The 19,405-nt window shown below is 33.7% G+C and overlaps 1 protein-coding gene across 2 annotated transcripts in view; it reads left to right on the top strand.

The window, feature by feature from the left end:
• Nucleotides 1-19,405, top strand: part of LOC123559688 (uncharacterized) — a 108,781-nt gene that overhangs the window by 12,470 nt on the left and 76,906 nt on the right. For both annotated transcript variants that reach the window (XM_053525159.1, XM_053525160.1), the window contains exons 2-3: nt 12,208-12,249; nt 15,010-15,087. The gene's annotated coding sequence lies outside the window, so the exon portion shown is untranslated. The remainder of the gene's footprint in view (nt 1-12,207; nt 12,250-15,009; nt 15,088-19,405) is intronic.

The following is a 19,405-nucleotide window of genomic DNA, read 5'->3' on the forward strand; positions in this document are numbered from 1 at the left end:
GGCTTACGGAAGGTCGGTGGTTCACTCAGGAGTCCGCTCGTAAAGAAATGATACATGGAGGGGCACCCGGGGTATTCCTCCACCATCAAAGCTGAAAAGTCGCAATATGATCTATGATTGTGTCGGTGCGACGTTTAACCAAACATAAATAAATAAATACTGCAAACCGTTAGAACTATTTAGAAACATATTGCAAACTTAGTAATTTATTTTGATCATATTCAGACGGAATATCGACACACTAAAGATGTAATGCAATCGAGTAAAATCTGTCTGCGAACGGGTTGAACGAGCTACGAACGGATCCGGTCAGTGTGCACGCGTATTGATATTGACGCACGATCGCATTACGTTATACAACGTCTCCAGTACGATTGAAGTACGAGTGTTCAGTTCTTAGTACGGCCATCTTATGCTCATAACTTTCTCATTGTTACGTCGACTTTGAAAATTATTTCACTTCTCTAAATGATTAACGAAATCCTGGCAGATGTAATTAACATCAAATTAGCATTGCCTTTCCCTTTAGATAAGTTGTCAGTCAACCTGTCTGCAGGACGAATTGATTGGCGGAAAATTTTGATCAGCAACATTTTCTTTTAAACTCGTCCGAGCCAGTCCATAACATTCTGAGACAGGCAGTAGAACGTCGCTAATACGTCTGTTCCGTTGGATGACAGTTTGAGCCCGTTCGGCTACATTTCTGAACGTATCCTGTATGAAATTTACAGCTGTAAAAGACCTGTATTTTTGTTTAAAATTACAGTCATGATTATTTCAAATTTACACCTGTACATTTCATATAACAACATTGATTTTACATCTGTAGATTTCAATTAACAGCTATAAAACGACTGTAAAACATAAGATCCTGTTTGTAAAACTTTTCTTGTCATGAGAACAAATGACAATTTTGTAATTATTTCATTGAAACTAATAAGCTTCAAATATAGTGCCACATCTGAACACTCGTTCTGAATAGTGTTAAGACCATCTCTTCTGTTTTTGCAGGTGATAAACATCCGAAACAGAATTTTTCATGCTGGTCAGTTCAATATGGATGAACAGGAAATAGAACCTTACATTAATAAGATTGTTGAGCTACTTGAGCAAATAAAGGGACTGTCTAATTGCATGACGAAATATAAGAGAAAGATATCATCTGGCATTGCTGAACTGAACGATGTGAGTTGATGGCTTTCTATTTTGAAATAAGCTGACACACTCATGCTGCTTTAATTACATTGACTTTATAATTCCTGTTTCTTCATAATTGCAAATTTGTTGTTTATTTCTTGCTTAGTTCCAATTGAAAATGTTAAATGATATTAATGAATAACATTTCTCCCAGATACGTTCTTCGGATTTCAGATTTTATGCATTTGTTGAGAAGCACTATGGTTTCAGGGCAGGCAATCTTCAGTCATAAATTGTACAGACAAGCAGTAATGCCAAAGTAATCTTCTAAAAGAAATAGTGTTCAAATATCACAAATCACAATACATGTATCAAGTTTTACCATTACTCCATCGTTGCATAAAGTAATCGAAGGTCAGTTTTACTGAAGAATTAAGTAAGGTTAAATGAATGCCTATACAATAATATACTAGAATGCCAATGTTTTCTAAATCGTCTATACTCATGCCCGGTTTAAATATTTATACATTTATAGATATTTAAAATTTGTACGTCATAGCGGTGAGAGAAAACTGAAAATCATAACCTGATTGCTAAATCTTTCCATTTTGACGGCGGGGTCTGCCAGGGGCATTTTCAGCTCTTCGTAGTTTCCATTTAAAACATTATGTTTAGCGTTTCTAATTATATTTCACGTATTTTAAGATACATATGTATTGAGCGGTATTAATTAATATATTGCATTTACCATATTTCTGTAGATAAAAGAACGAAACATTGTGTCAATATCTCTTCAACCCGACATGGAATCAATGGCATTTAAGGCCCTTCAGTTGCAAAAGCAAGCAATTGAATGCGACATCCAGTTCCGAGGGACAGTAGCATTTGACACAGATGCACTCAAAAGCATTTTAACAAGTACTGAGCAAAGAATTCAGAAGTATACTAAATCTGAAGAATGGGTATGTTTTGTTAAAAGTTCGCTATGATTAAAAAAAAAAATCTAGACTTCCTCTATTTTTAGCTGTACTCAAGAGATAATTGTTGAAAACTAAACTTCAGGACAGATATTGTCTAACTTACAAATTGCATTGTGTGAACTGCACGTGAGCAATATGTTCTTGAAAACACACGTATTAGCGGATGTTCCTAGCTATATTTTAAACAAATAAAAATTAAAGAATTATTTATCTGGTGTCCTGTCCTATAATGGTTCCCATCATTGTTTTCGAAGTTCGCAAGGGACAAGTCTAAAACTGTTATGCACTTATGTCGAGATTACGCCTGCATAAGGAGCTTTTATGCTGTTTTATTCTCTCACAATACAAAATGTCAATCAACATTTTTCTCAGATATGGCCCTACAGCGTTTTGTATGGCCGCATGTATGAATAACAAATTAGTCAGTTTATAACAGTAACAAATTTACTAGTTTCATATAAAGTGAGCAATTTAAGATTCCTAATTAATACAGCTAAATTTTCTGTATCTCCTTATAAAAACAGAGACGGAATTGGATATCGAAACTTTTGAGCAACCTAACGTAAAAATTGGCGGCTTCTAATTAAGATATATAGTAAAGGTGATTAAATTTTATGAAAATAAGGGAAAAAATCGCAAAGAATCGATTTGTGGTGAAAGCTTTATATAAGATGTATGTAACAGCATACTAAAAGTATAGAAAAGTGTCATCATGATGGTTAAAAATGCATTTTTTGGGGTAAAACGTTTAAAAATATAATTGAAACTGTTAATTTATTGAATCGACCCATGGTCATTTTCCTATTTAGTGAAAAAGAAAACAAAACTGAAAACATTTTTTAATGTAATTATTTCTCAAAACCATGATTATCAGATGGAAAATAATCTTACTGAGAAAAACAAGTACCCATACTTATTTGTATTATGAATAAATAGGGAAGTTATCGCTGCTTTACGATAATTTCTACTGCAGAATGACTCGCCAATTTTGTCTGTATACTTCACTATTGCCCCGTATTGATTCTGTTGGCAGCATGTTTTCCATCTTAGGTAAACTGCATACTGTTACTAAGAATAACAAGCGTATTACATGCAAAAGGAATGATGTGAGATAATTTGACATAAATCAATGATAATTCTGTTTTTATGGCGACCATAATGGATTTAGGACGCCATTTTTTCTAGAATTCTAATTAGTTAACATTTTGTACAATATAGTAGTCTAATGTTGTGCCAGATTTTGACCTCTTTAGATTTATAATTCTGTTTTATGGGCCGATTCTAGAAATCCACAGTTTCATTTATATTTTTAACATTTTACCCCAAAAATAGACATTTTGCATCATGATGTTTTTCTATACTTTTTATATGTTGTTACATACATCTTTTATAATATTTATACAAAAAAAATCAATTCTTTGCGAGATTTTTCCTTTATTTGGCATTTTTTTGGCCATAAATGGTCTTTACTAATAGCATTCTTAACTGCGCACTGTCCTAAATTGGCGGCAGCTTAAGTAAATAGCCTAACATAATTTCAGTCATGTGTGTACGTCCGCACCAACGGCTCAATAACATTAGCAAAGAAAGTGAGTGTGTTAATGATTTACTTTTGGTTGCACACTTAAGACCTTATTTCAAAAAATCGGACAATATAGTAATTACATCTTGTAAGTATGCAGGACGATTTGCAGAAAGAAACATTTCTTGACGTAAGGACTTTTGAAAGTTGAGACACAGGACCGGTTAAAACCGAAAGTGGACTTGTGTCTATATACTTGGCCTTACTATACACAAATTGAAGATTTAAATGTTACAATACAGCTCTTTTTGAAAAGAATATCTTATATATGGAGGTATCTTTAGGACATGCATTTTTATTTTTTTATGTTTAGATTAAATCATCTCGTGCGCACGACATCTTATTTCCTTCGCACGATATCTAATCTCGAACGCACGACATCGTATGTCGAGCGCACGACATCTTATCTCGTGCGCACGACGCATTTTCTTAATGCGCAATACATATTTATTCGAGCGCTCGACATCTTATCTCGTACGCACGATATCTTATCTCCCGCGCACGACATCTTATCTCGTGCACACGACATCTTATCTCGAGCGCTCGGCATTTTTATCTCGTGCGCACAACATCTTATCTCGTGCGCACGACATCTTATTTCGAGCGCTTGACATCTTATCTATATATATTAGGGTTCTTTGTGTGAATTTAGGTCATAAGTAAAATCATACAGACAAGTTGATAATTAGGGTTCCGCCTATTCAGATGTTATGTAAACTTCCCAATAATACAAGTTTATCACATCATTTTGGAGAGCAGTGCATATAATTGGTCATCCTATCTTCAAGATTAAAAGACCGCATGTTACAGCAGCTACTAATCGATCGGCATTAAATCTCCCACATTGAGTGTACGCACGAATTGAATGTACACAATGAAACCTACGTTTAACTTAACCCTATAAACCTTTAGTCAGTATATAGTACACTCAATACGTGCGTACATCCATTAGGGGCGATTTAATGTTGACGGCTACTAGTCGCAGTTTGACTGACAGCATAAAGTCGCACATTGTCAGAAAAGTTATAAAATTGCATGCATGAATTAAGGAGAAACGGGGAAATCCTTTGATATATGGGCGAAGCCTAAATATTAAATCTTTCGGTTTTTGTCAAGGACTTAAATATATTCCTTTGCGTTATAACTAAATTTTGCTGCCTATTTTGTTCAGTTTGTGTATTGAAATTAATACCCTGTAAACAGAAGTATAAACGAAACAAAAGCAAAAACAGTGGCAGTCATACTGATGACCTGAATACCCACAGAAGGCCTTGATATATATATATATATAAGATGTCGAGCGCTCGAGATAAAATGTCGTGCGCATGAGATTAGGTGTCGAGCGCTCGAGAAAGGATGTCGTGCGCACGAAACAGGATATCGAGCGCTCGAGATAAGATGGCGTGCACACGAGATAAGATGTCGTGCACACGAGATAAGATGTCGAGCGCTGAAGATAAGATGTCATGCGCCCGAGATAAGATGTTGAGTGATCGAGATAAGATGTCATGCGCCCGAGATAAGATGTCGAGTGCTCGAAACAAGATGTCGTGTGCACGAGATAAGATGCCGTGCCCATGTAAAGATATCGTGCGCACGAGATGATTTAATCGGAAAAATAAATGCATGTCCTAAAGATACCACCCTACTTATAACTATATAATATACGTAATTTACTTCATACATATATGAGTATTTTTGACCAAGAGGAGGAGCCAACGCTGCAGAGGGGGCCCTTAGAACCAGAGGCTGGGCCAATGTCCTTTTGATTTCTAGTAGTTTATTTAGGTGCCTAAGAATTACGGGTAAAAGTTTGTATTCAACATGTTCTAAAGATAACATTCTAATTGAAAGTGTGATGTTTTGAGATATTTATCCACTGACAAGATCTTAGTGGTATAGTTTTAACATTGTCTATGTCCATTTGTCTGTCGTTGTATAGCCATACCTGTGCAAACAACAGTCTTCTTGAGTTGATATTTAGTAATCGTTGTTGGTCCGGCCTTGATATGAAATGAAAATTCTTATGGCACAAATTCATTTGATAACTGAACACAAATTTTAATGAGGTTTTACAGGATAGCAGCTATGAGTATATAAAAACGATAAGTAATATAAACTCAATATGAATTTTGTATACATAGCCATGGCTACAGAACGATACACAAACGAGCAAGAACATAGACAGAACTATATCCTTTTAGATTTGAATAGGCAATAAATATCTCGAACACATGACATTTTCAATTTGATTATTATCTTTAGAACATGTGGATAATAGCTTTCAGCCATATTTACAGTAATTCCTTATAAAAAAACTAGGCTATTTACAAGCTCATCCTTAAGACTTTTAGAAAGTTTAATCTAAATTTTATCAATGTCACACACGCTGCCACATGATATTTATTTTATTACACCGAACACAATCTACTACATAAAATGTTTATAAGTGTTTTTAATGGTTTCATCTTGAACGCGGTAATCGCCTGTGTACACATTGAATAATGACAATACTTCTATATGTGTACAAGGGAGGCAATAATTTGGATAAAAATTGAAGCAGTTAATTGCCCTTATATGCCATTCAAGATATCAGCGCGGTCACATGACCAGACAGTCACTTTCGCTTGCTCACGTGTCAAAAAGGCGAAACAAATGTTTTTGATAGTCAAAATATCTCTTTCTCGGGTAATGGGATTTTATCGTTGTAAAATCAGATATCCACTTTCGGTTATGAACATCATGAAATGTTTCGTAGTGCAAATCGATCAGCATATATAACAAGTGTAACCATTTTTGAGTGGAGATCCTTTGTCCGATTTTTGAAAGAAGGTCTTAAATAAATTTGTTACAGAAAGTAAAAATTAACTTATCCTCTATCTTTGTTTACATTTCTCGTATAGTGTCATTCTTTAGCGCCGCATCGGAAATGTCATTGACTTTTTTTTTCAACTCATCTCTAGCAAAGACATAATTTTAAAGCTATTAACAGTCATTTATTTCAGACTCTAATGCTGTAAGTCTTCATCAAAATTGATGATAGGTCAGACATTTTGTCATATTTATTTACCTTTAACTTTTTGTGGAAACCCGTTTCCCGTTATATAAATTCTGGATTGACTTAAAAGTAAGTAATCGAATGTAATCATTGCCGAAGCATGAATATTTTAGTTAAAGTAATCTAAAGTATTAGATAACTCATCCAAATGATCGATTATTATAAAACGACCAGATTTATTTTCCTATTTAACAAAGAAGGCTGAATATATTGTGGTATTATACAACAATACATTCTAACGTTACAATTATTACGTCATAGAGTTGAACGGCATTGCCGCGTGCTGGAAAAGAAACCAGCAGCAAACAGACAAATATTTGATGTGTGTGGTCAAGGGTGTACTTGAAAATCCTTGGCAACGTGTTCGAATAGAAATAATATATCGTATTTAGTGATTTGCTCTTGAATAAAATCATTTTGCACCCTCGTAATATAACTCCTTCGCATCTGAGCTCCAAACAATGATTTTGTTTAATGACAAATCATCAAATGAGAAAGATTATTTCTTAAATAATCAATTACATGAATTTGATCCATGTAATAAATCAATAATCTATTACACTTCACAGTAATCAATTACCATATAAGTTCTTCGAGTTTTCTAAAGCTTTTGACATAGTTTGAGCTTATATGGTAAGGAAATATAAACATGAACGTGTGGTTAATAGTCGACCAAGATCGGATGCCTTCGTAGGTCTTGATTTTGAAGAGCGTTCATAGATGGTGACCGGGAAGTGTATGCACTTAAAATAGTTCACTATATTTACCATAACTGGAAAGTTTTTGACCAGCTATACTGAACATACTACACATATCCATTTGCTTAGTATCTTGAAATCTGAAGTAGCTCTAGATGTAAGTGTAGATCATGTATCGGTGCATGGTTGTTCAACTCCTTTGTTGGGTATAATATATGGATGTGCAGGTAGATGTATCCACTTTACATTTTACTATGTAAGGGTTCATATGCATTAAAGTAGCCCATTAACATATTCGCCATACTTTGTCGATATGATAGCAGGAAAATAGAAAAATGTTATGACATAATTATGTTATGCTTATAGAAAAGTCAAGAAGACAAAAAAGAACGAGATGACGAAGAAAGAAAAACAAAACAAAAAGAAAGAATAAAAGCGCCGGTAAACATTACGAAATTAATCACGGTTAGCCAAAAATATAGAATATCTTAGCAAGCCGGTTATCTCTAAAACTAAGTCATGTAAAGTGAACCATTCCAGATAACCGATACCGACTGGATAGGTGTTTCAGAGATGCCTAATTTATTTGCACGGCGTTCATATTGTTTCTAGTCAGCCTACCAGCTTATAGAGGTAATTATGTGTACAGCGTTATCTATAAACGTCATTACACTTAAAGAAGTTGATGTTTAATCGACATGTATTAAAAGAGAAAAGACAACTGTATCAGCAAAACCATATTCTGATAATTACGTACAGTAGTTATGTAGCGGTTGGAAAATGTTTCTCATTATCACTTCTAATCTGTACTGACTAGAGTTAGGTCCTCATTAAAATATATTAAGAATTCGGTCAATTTAAACTCCACTGCTCAGTGAAGAAATGGCAATTATTTACAACTTAGTAATATTACAGATAGTTAATGATGTTATATATTAAATACTGTAAAAGGGATGCAGGACACTAATGTAATAATTTTGTCAAAAGAATAATTGATACAAATATGCATGCCACTATTGTGTGTATGTTTCTTTTGTTGTTGTTGTTGTTTTATAATTAGTTCAAATTGTTATTGTTATTTTTTGTGCTTTTGTGGCATTTCATATCTAAAGATCAAACACTTAAATCAAATTAAAGACTTCAATTCAATAGAACATTTAACATTAATTAGTCTTGCAAAGGGTTTCTTTGCACTAACTAAAACTTTTACTCTTTGAATGGAAATCATGAATGATCTATTCTGATATGACAAGCAATGTTTAAATTATCACAACAGTATTATATCGACGTCACGTCGACGTGATTTTTAGCGCCATGCACACATCTAGAAATAGCGCTTTAAAATCTGATCAAATTGTGTATTTAAATTTCATTTATAAAACGAAATGTCACATAGCACAACTTCCTTGATTAATTTACAAACATACTGAGAGTTTTATTCGCTTTGCAGAATAAATCGCCGTCATTTGCACACTTATCGTCCGCGAGATATGTAACAATTTCAGGGTTTGACGTGTAAAACAAATGAGCGAGATGACCTACCATTTGGCGCTGTACATTCGCGAAGAATCATTTCTATCATATTTGATCTAAATTTTAAAATGAAATACAAATTAGATTAGTAAAACGTTGTTTTAACTGTATTAATACACTCTGGCGGTCGCACGACGTAATTTCACTAGGGCTCCGCCCAACGTATAACAGTTCATCGTGTTTCGCTATAACTTATTTCTAAAAGTTTCACTACTAACGTCCGATCGAGTATTATATGAAAACCAGAGTTTGTAGCTGTGACTTCATATTTACTGAAAATGCGACCCTCTGCAGCGGATCTGACCGAATAGTCATGAATATGTTAAAAAATAAACAACAAATTAACAAATACCTTTTGCCTATTTCAAACCGAAAGAATGTTTTCCGAATACTTACGGATCTGTCGCGCATCTTCGGATGGTTTCAGAAGAATCCTCCAAAACGAGGCAATAATTTATAGCATTTTAGGTACTAATCCCCAATGATAACGTGATTCCATCGCAAATGCGAGGACGCGTCCATTTCATTAACACTTCGTATCGCTTGTTCAATACTTGACATGTAATTATCAGAATTTGTTTTACTTTAACTGTTCAATAAGTGTACTGCAAAATAGCTCAATTGATTAGAATGAAGATACCTTCAGTAAGCAATCATTAAATCGTTTTGTATGAGTTTGAATCGGCATGGCGATTTTTTATCAGATTTGTTTCTGTTTGTTTTTCCTAATCGTTTTCAATTTCTGTTCCCGTATTTTTTTCTTTCTTTGATGGTTTTTAAGTGCAAATATGTCTTTATAAACATATGTTAATCATTTTCTTTCTATTTATATGCTTAGTACATGCATTTAACTAATATCACATAACTTTTCTCATCTGCCAAATCGGCCTCTGATATTGTGTCACAGTGAAATTAAAGGAATCATTTTTCTATGCAAAAATAAAAAGAAAATTAACTGCCATGATTGCTGAGTTTCGAACCGACAAGGCAAAATAATTTAATCAGTGTTCTTGACCACTGAGCTAATTTGTACATTGTACGAAAGGAAGAAAAATTTACATTTTTGACAAGTTACAAAAATGCTGAATTCCTTATGCTTCATTTCAATCTATTTCTGTAAACACTGGCTCGGCCTCTTTGGGGAAGTAAGTTGAAAAGGAGGGCGTTTTTTAAGCTTCATAGGCGGTCCAAAATAATGAAACATATCTTTTGTTAGGGAATACTCACTTGTCACCATCTTCATCGAAAGTCAGAGGTATACTGAACAAGTTTCATATGCCCTTATGTTAATAATAATATGTAATAATATGTTACAAGAATGAAACCCGTTTATTCACGCAGTAAAAGTAAACAAAAACAACTCACCCTCCTTTTTGTATACAGTCTGCATGAACTCCCGGTTATTAACGCCGCCTCAGAAGGCTCTTTTATCCACTCACCTCCTCAAAGAGAAAGATCCAGTGTTTATAAACCGTATAAACATCACGTAATCGTTGGGACATAGTATAGCTGAATTTTAAAATCACGTGATCCCAAAGAATTTCTGACTGATTATGGAAAAGCGATAAATACGAAAGTAGAACAAAGGACCACCCATGTCAGTCTAAGGAAATACAAAAAAAAAAAACCCATTCGTTTCTATTTACATGTTTTGACATCAAGGGGATATCGTTATGTTTAAGTAGTACATTTAAAATGCCTTTTATAAGACTCAGAAATAAAATTTGTGTGTATTTCGCCCCTTTAATTATTTCTTTATTTCTTCCGTTTTTTCTTCAGCCAACCTAGTTTTATCAGTAAATGTTTCTTCTGAATCAGGTAACTAGTGCCTTTATCAGTGTCAGTCAGCTGATTCACCTTTATTAAGCGTTTCTTAACCTGATTCCCATTCGCTTATTTTAAGGAGGCTCCACCTACTGTTTGGTTGTAGGCCTTACACCAGGTTAGAAAATATATCTATTTAGCATGCTACACTTGAAAAAAAAACTATTTGAAGATAGATGTATATACTGTAGAAAAGCTTTCTATATCTTTTCTTTATTTTACGCATGTTTACATTTGCAAAATTTGTGCAGACTAAACAAAGTGCATTTTTCATATCACGCATAAAACTCAGAAAATACAAAAAAAAAAAAACAATCCTTATTATTCCCAACCACCCTAAAAACTACCCCCCTAAATGAATCTTATTTGTACTGTTTTACCCAAGGCATTGTATAAGCTATGACTTCATAAAGGAAACGAGTGGTCTTAAGAATGTTTGAATGTTTCTTTCTTCCAGGGACCATTAATTTCTTGCATTTTGTCTTATTTTACTGTTGTCTGTAACATAAAATCTTGCCGAAAATAAAAACTAAGTCTTAGTGACTTATCAACAGAAAGTGTAGTTATAACAATTCCACTTATTATTATAAACCTTGTCAGTCGTCGCTCCCTTCCTCCCTCTAACCGCCTTTTAGGAATTTATCTTTATAATGCCTTGACGTATGACCCTCAAACTTTATAGGCACAGTGCTCATAGGCAGTGGTTGATCTCTATCGATTCTATTGTCCGTTGATCACGATAACTGTTAATATGAATCGTTTCCGCACAATATCTTGAGTACACATTGACCTAGATTTCTAAAGTTTAGAAGACATATAATTGCTCATGAGCTGTGAATTACCTTGATAGCTTTTGAGGTGAGAAGTCAGAAGTCACGTTCACAGTCAAACAATCTAAAATTGAAAGAATATTCGTAAAATGCATCGCCACAAAAACAGCTCACATAAAGTGTTCGTAATAGTGATCCTACCATAGACCGCAAATATCATTAAATGAATTATCGTAGCTGCATGTACGCATTACCAGTTGCTTTAAGAACAACGTTTTGGTAAAACGCTCTTGTATGATCTACGATATCGCAGGTATGCAAACAGTAATGTGTTATTTTGTGTTGTTGTTTTTTTTTTCTTTTCTTTTTTTTGTTCTGATTAATAAAGTAATAGTATATACTTGATGCGACTGGTGAAGATAGAAAATTAAATCTTAAATTGTATTTTTTACTATTGCAAGTTTAGCCATTATCAATAATTTCCAAACCTATTCCCAATTACTATTCTGGGAAGAAGTTCATGCATGGAATTCAAAATAACACACAGTTCAGAATTTCATGCTCAGTGTGAAGAAAAGAAATTATGAAAGACTCAGAAAACAATACGTATATTTCTATTTTTCAGTTACTCAGAAAAATAAAAGAACTTGAAGAACGAATAGATAGTGTAAGTATTCTGTCAAACTATAGATATCGAATCGTTATGTTGCTAAATCTTAGGACAGTATCCTATTACATTTGTTTGTCTCGTTGCTGGTTCTGTCATATTTCTTTCAAATGTGTGTAGGCATTTAAAAAAAATCTTTTGTTTACACATCTACAAGTTGTAATATTTCATGTAACAAAATAGTTATTTGTCAGGTTGGGAGAAAAATGGGTGCCTTCCAGATACTGGTAAAACTAGCTAAGAGTTCTGTCATCTTTTTAGTATTGAACAGATTGAAATTGTTTGTGAGTGTCTTTTTACTCTCTTAATAAAGAACGTCCTGTTAAAAATACACACACACATGCTTTGTATAACTGAAACAAAAATAAAATCAACAGAACACTGAAAAAATACATTCATCAATTACTGCTGTTTGTACACATAACAAAGGTATTAACATCCCTCGATATTTCGTCGATGTCTTTCATACAGTTAACATTACACTTTTGCAATTTCTCTGACTATTAGAAACATATGTCGTTAAAAGCATGTAAAAATTACAAAATTAGAATGAGTAATACAATAATATCTATCCATTTTCTACACAGCCCGACAAAAAGGGATTCCAGATGTGGATCAACAGCACCGACAACGCCAGCTAGATTTATAAGAATGTAGTAGTTTTACACATCCATAAAGAAGCTGGATTCGAAATATGTTCGGTTTAAACCATTTTAATTTACATGAAGTTAAACAGAGCCTTATTAACAACTTCAGTTTTCTAAATTACCTAGATTTAGGCAGAAAGTGTTTGTCTCCAGCTTAAATGCGGCGATAATAAAATTGTTTGCGATACATTAAACACAGAATATCTTTGAGTCAATATAAATAAGATTATGGTCAAAGTAACTGTTTTGTTAATTTAAAGACTTTATTGGATGATAAATGAAATATATTTTGTTCTCTAAAAATATAAGTTAAGCACAAAAGTTACACAAAGCATTTCATAAGACATGTAAGATTTCAATTCAGCAGCTTGATGACTTACCCCAAACGTGTTTTTTCTATAACCAACTATATTTCAAACATAATTTAACCAATAATATAATTATTGATACAATATTTAAACTGAACCTGGCTAGCCAGTATTATAGCAATACGTTTATTTGCAGATAACGTTTTCAAATAAGCAAACACTGCGGTTTTATCTTTTGTTTAACAGTAACTTGATGCTCTAAAATGAAATTAAAATGCTTCCTTTTTTTGTCGAAATGCTACCGGATCCGAATCAATAACTCCTACATCAGAGAGGGCACTACATTACTGGTGTGTTGCATTAATAACATGGTAACTACATTCTACTTGTTTTGATAGTCGGCAAGCTATCAGACTTAATGTTTTCATTAGCGGGTGTTTCTGTAGGAGTTCATTATAGACAAAACGTCTCCTTGAGGAAGCATTAGCGGATTGTCTATCAACAAATTCATTAATATTTGATAATAGTATGCTTTCCCCACGCTTGAAATATGACTAGACACAATAATTTCAGCCTCAGAGTCCACAGTAATAATATTATATGAACATTACACCTTTCAAGTATCCATTCTATATTGTCATTGAATCAAGAATACTCTGTGCGCCAGTACATGGGTTCTCCGTACATGTATACAAAGGCTAAATTGTTATTGCTAGACCGTACAAATTGAACGATTTGATACCTTTTGTGAGTCCAAGAAGCAACTTATGTGTTGTCACATTTTATCAAAATATGTGTTTTGCCTTAAGTATGATTTTAAACCACAAATAACTCCATCACACTGTGCCCTATCTCATAAAAGACGAGTCCGAGATTATAATCTTTAGGGTTCTTTTGACACTTTTTGTCTTTGCATTTGCAAATTCAACCCACAACAAAAGATCACGGGCCATAGAAAGTTTAATCAAAATCGCTGCTGAGCAATGTCACTGATATTTTGTTAAGCCTATATTTTCATTTACTCAGTGATAACGGCGTTCTCACAAAAAAATACCAATATAATACGTGTAAAAATTATAAACCTATATGATTTTAAAGTGAAACATACGACAGCTACCAGCGCACTTTGGCACACAACTACCGTCAACGATAGTCTCTCATTCTCAAAATATTATCCTGGATATTGAATACACTGTTGGCGCTTGTGACGGTTTGTATCTTACTCATACTACTATCACCGCAGCTTTTTGGTCATCCTAGGGCCTATTTCTGAATCAAGTACGTAAGCGTTGCCACCCATAAACTAGTACCTTCGAAACATTATAATGTCTCTTAATATCATTTAGCTTCTTTCGAGTATAAGGAGGACTTATTCTATAAACAGAATTTTGTAGCTTCTCGGTACGCCGCGTTAGATCATTCGTGTGTACATGTCACTTATTTGAAATTTCACAGTGTGGCGTCATCTTGATTTACCTTACGTTGATCTACTGATGAACGTTTAGCGAAAATATTATCCGTTTTTTTGACAGTTTGAAGCTTCAAAATAATATATTGTTGCATCTTACTAGTTGCACCACTCATATCGGAGGGACCTCAATATAAACTCAAAACAGTTTTTATAGTTAATAGGCTGTTGTAAGAGTCATTTTTATTTATTGAAAATAATCAGAATGTTCTTGTTTCTATTTTCTCCCTGTGCCTACGATTTATTAGGGCAGCCCTCTTACAAATCTTTAAGGATCAAATGAGAGTATAAAATGATTTGTTATTTCAACAAGCTCACACGTAATCGTTTTCTACAGATGAAACAGAGGACTTTGCGCCAGTTAGAAGAGCTACAGGAGTAATTGTCGGTGGGGCTGCTGGAACTTTGATGGAAGGTACAGCAATTATTTTAGTAAAAGGCGGGGCACAACTACTTCGCCTGTTGTTTAGCGGATGAACTTTGGTTTAAACAAAATGGCCATATGCCTTTATGCAAAGCATTATTTTGAATTAGTATCTTTGTTCAACTCACAACATAAAAAGTTTTTTTTTCAGAATAATTACATCAACAGAAAGGGCTAGTATTTACTTCGAACCACAATAATAACGAGGACGCAGATTATACTTCAAAATCTTACTATTTTCAACACTAGATACTAATTATATGTATCTATAACATATTGTTTGTCAGAATTGAAATGGGTGCTTCTTTATAGAAACGCAATATATGTACTGTTAAAAGAGATGTTTATAATTTGGCTCATTATCATTTTTCTTTTAGTGTTTGGGTCTGGATGAAATCGAGTACTATTTCATACACATATTATACAAACTTTGCCCAATTTCGTGACATAATTGGCATTTGTTACAAGAATCACATCACGTAACAGAATGTACCATTGCGTAACCTGATTATAGATTATGAAATCTATTGTTTACTCCACTCAAGCCGCCTTCTGGTCGAATGTAGGAATGTAGGAAATGGACTACAAATAGAAGCCTCTTCTCAGACACACGTAACATTAGTAACAACTATGTAACATCCTTGTAACATCATATTTTGGCCCGAAATCAAGAAAATAGATGTAAAATGAACACTATTTTGACTAACAAAAGACTCTTCCCCTACATCTATGTAGCTTACTTGTAAAATCATTATTACTTCTATATAACTCCACAGATGTCGTATCACGGATAAAGGCAAGTTATAGGTTATAACATGCGTAACAGTTTGACTCACACACACGTTACAAAAGTAACATCCATGTAATGTCTTTGTAATATCAACGTAACTTCTACACAACTCTACTGATGTTGCAATACGGTCGAATGGGTGTTACAGGCGGTCGAATGGGTGTTACAAGGGTAACATTATGACTAACATTAGAACCTCTTCTCAGATGCACGTACCAAAAGTAACATCTATGTAACATATTTAAAACACTATTAAGGAAGTTTTTGGCCATTTTTTCATAATTAAGATGAAACATGTGTACTGTGTTGACTAAAATAGACACTTCTTCACAGGCGGGCGTAACATAAGTAACATCCGGTGAAGTCAGTGTTACATCCTTGTTACTTCCATATAATACTAATGATCTCGTATTTCGGACTATTTAAGAAATGGGTTGAAACAGGCCACAAATAGACGTCTCATCTCGCACACATTTAACATAAGTAACATCCTTATATATGATATTATATATGTAAAGAATATGTATTATAGATAATGTACTATGTACAAGTCTTAATAAACTATCGGTTCTGTTCTGTTCTTATAACATTAACGTAACAATATTGTAACTTCTATAAACACTACGGAATACGTTTCTGGCCAGTTGTAAAAAATGGGATGTAACTTACTATCAAATATACCTTTTCTCAGAAAACCGTAGTAACATTCATGTGACACACTATAATATCCTTATAGCTTCTATACTACTGATGTCAGTTCTGAAGGAGCTACATTCGTTTCACGTGAAATACAGGCTGCAGAACAAGGGTCAGACCCATAACTTTAAAGCTCTACACGATCATTCCCCTGCCTATATACTGGGTATTATAGAAGTGTATAAACCGGTCAGAAACCTAAGATCACAAGAAACGCTAACACTGGTTATACAAAAGACTAAAACCGTGACGATGGCAATCGGCGCTTTTCGTTCACTTCCATTCCAAGCTTTGGAGCGCCCTTCCCGTCAAAAGCAGAGAAGCTAACTCGCTGGCTGCTTTCAAAAGCCTGCTTAAAACCAATTTTTTTGTACAGCATTTCGTAAATGGACGATTACATTTTTTCTTTTCATATCACAGTGTTGAACACAGTATTTTATCCTAGGGTCACTTAAATACTTTAAAATATGTATATATGTTTATATCATTTACATTAATGAATTTTGTTAATATGACATTGCATTTTTTGTGTTAAATGTGTGATTGTTTGTATTGTTTGCAATCTATTTTGTAAAGCATTTTTTCCAACATCTTTCTAATATGATATTTCGTATTTCGGCCGATTTTTAGGAATGAGATGAAATTTGCGAACTATTTTGACAAAAAAATAAACACTTGTTCCTACAAACGCGTAACATAAGTACATTTTGTAACATCTATTCATGTAACTTCTTAATTCTTTTCCTTTATCCATGTAAAATAAAAGAAGTATAATAGTATTATGTGTCACAATCTTTTTTACACATATCAATACATAAAATATATTTGTTTGCTTCGAGTAATGTGAGGTCTTCCATCAAAGTTTCTTGAAAACCCAATGAAAGTATATATATTCGTTTTGAAGTCACTAAAAACTTTACCAAATGCATCGACAACAAAATAAATCGATACAGGTGTGTATTTTGCTAACTGGATTTTGTTATAAGTCACTCCAAGGATTTCCTTCTAGTGAGTTTACACAAATAAGAGTAATTCCTTGACATAAAAAGGTTGGTTTGAAGAAACTTAGAGTCGGAGCCTTTGTACACGTTTTGGTTATCATCTGAGGATCGAGAAGCATGTGTTTCCAGCTGATCTGTATATCAAAGCTCTGGCTTCCAAATCAATAGAAACTATTCTGGTTCCAGTATATATAATATTTATACAAACCATATAATGTAACTATGAAATATTGCATTTAAATGCAATAAAGTAAAGACTGAGGCTGTTATGGAAATATATTTCTTTTTTCAATCTGAACTGGAACCAGAATGTTTTTTATTGATATGGGAGCCAGAGGTGTTTTTTAACATGTTAACGTCAGAATATTTTTTCCAACACATCCAACATCAGAATTTGTTTTCCATAAATAGTGAAAGCCCCGTCTACAGAATAATATCAAATGGTTGGCCATAAATATGTTTACAAATTAAATAGAGCCCGTGACTATCAGACCGCCAGGTCCAACCGATTGTAAAGCTGGGCTAGTTTTTGATTGCTTTTTGTGTAATATTTCAATGTTTATAAACACATGTAACCATTCTAATTTTAATTTTAAAGCTGTATACGTTCGCTGAATTTTGTAAGTTATGTGTAACTAGAAAAAAGCATGTGTATGTAATTTACGCATGTCTGCTGAAAGACGCTTACACGAAAACTCTTTAGAATTTACATGAAATAACGACAAAGGTCGCCAACGTGACAAATAATTTGATTTGGCCTTCCTCTGGCTGAATAAAACTCTGTCAGAGAACTCTTTGTTAAAATATATTTACATCATGAACTTTACTTGGCTTTAAATATGGTCCCTGCTTTTTAAATTTTCTTTTGGTTGTCACTGTGATATGCAGGATCCATAACCACAGATCTCAAAATTCAGGTTTGTTTTGTTCTGCCCCTTGTTTACTCGTTCAGAGCAAATCCATTATTTTATCTCGGTACCACACGCCGCTTTTCATTGCATTGCACTCTGTTAATCATTGAATGTTCTTTGTGTACCACCGAATAAATACATCTGCAGATGTCTCTAAGTTATATTCTGGTACTTACAACGTGATTGTGTAAATGTCGAGTTCTGCTCAACCCGGGGCTAGAAGGCGTGATCCTTAGCTTGCATTTCCACAACCGTCCATGAACAGGCTCAACCGAGCCTGCAAGATTTTCATTTATGTCTTATTGGGCGGACTGTTATTTCCGCCTATTTATTTGATGACAGTTTTCAATGTACGTTGAAAAAAAAGATAATATTGCCACAAATTATTCAATATCGATATAAAATCAGAAAATGAGGAACACAAAAGTTACTATGAACGAAAGAATACAATACATTTTGTATGTACCTTTTGACTTGGATTGATCTTGCCTTGAAGTCCATGTGCATCAGGCTAAGTAAGAATCTTATATTGCAATGTTTTCAAGGGTTGTTTTTATAGCGCTCTTTTCATCCATAAGATGAGTGTTCAAAAGCGCTGTATAAACTACATATCACAGACTGATATGGACATACAATACAACACAAAATATATCAACAATAAAAGGTATCTAGTCTGAATCAGATTTTACTCTACATTTAAACTGTACTAGATATTTCAAAGAACAATAAACAAATGTAAATAATTTCTCTTGCAAAGTCATATAACAGCTTGTTTTCCAGTGCAAAGTTAGTTTCAATAGACCTTGAAGAAAAAGTGTGTTTTTAATGATCATTTTAGAGCATCCAAGCTTTAAGCGTCTCTAATGGTAGCCGGAAGAGCATTCCATAACTTTAGTGCAGCTGATGGAAAA

The sequence above is a fragment of the Mercenaria mercenaria genome, chromosome 15, assembly GCF_021730395.1.
Source record: "Mercenaria mercenaria strain notata chromosome 15, MADL_Memer_1, whole genome shotgun sequence".
In the NCBI taxonomy this organism is placed as follows: Eukaryota; Metazoa; Mollusca; class Bivalvia; order Venerida; family Veneridae; genus Mercenaria; species Mercenaria mercenaria.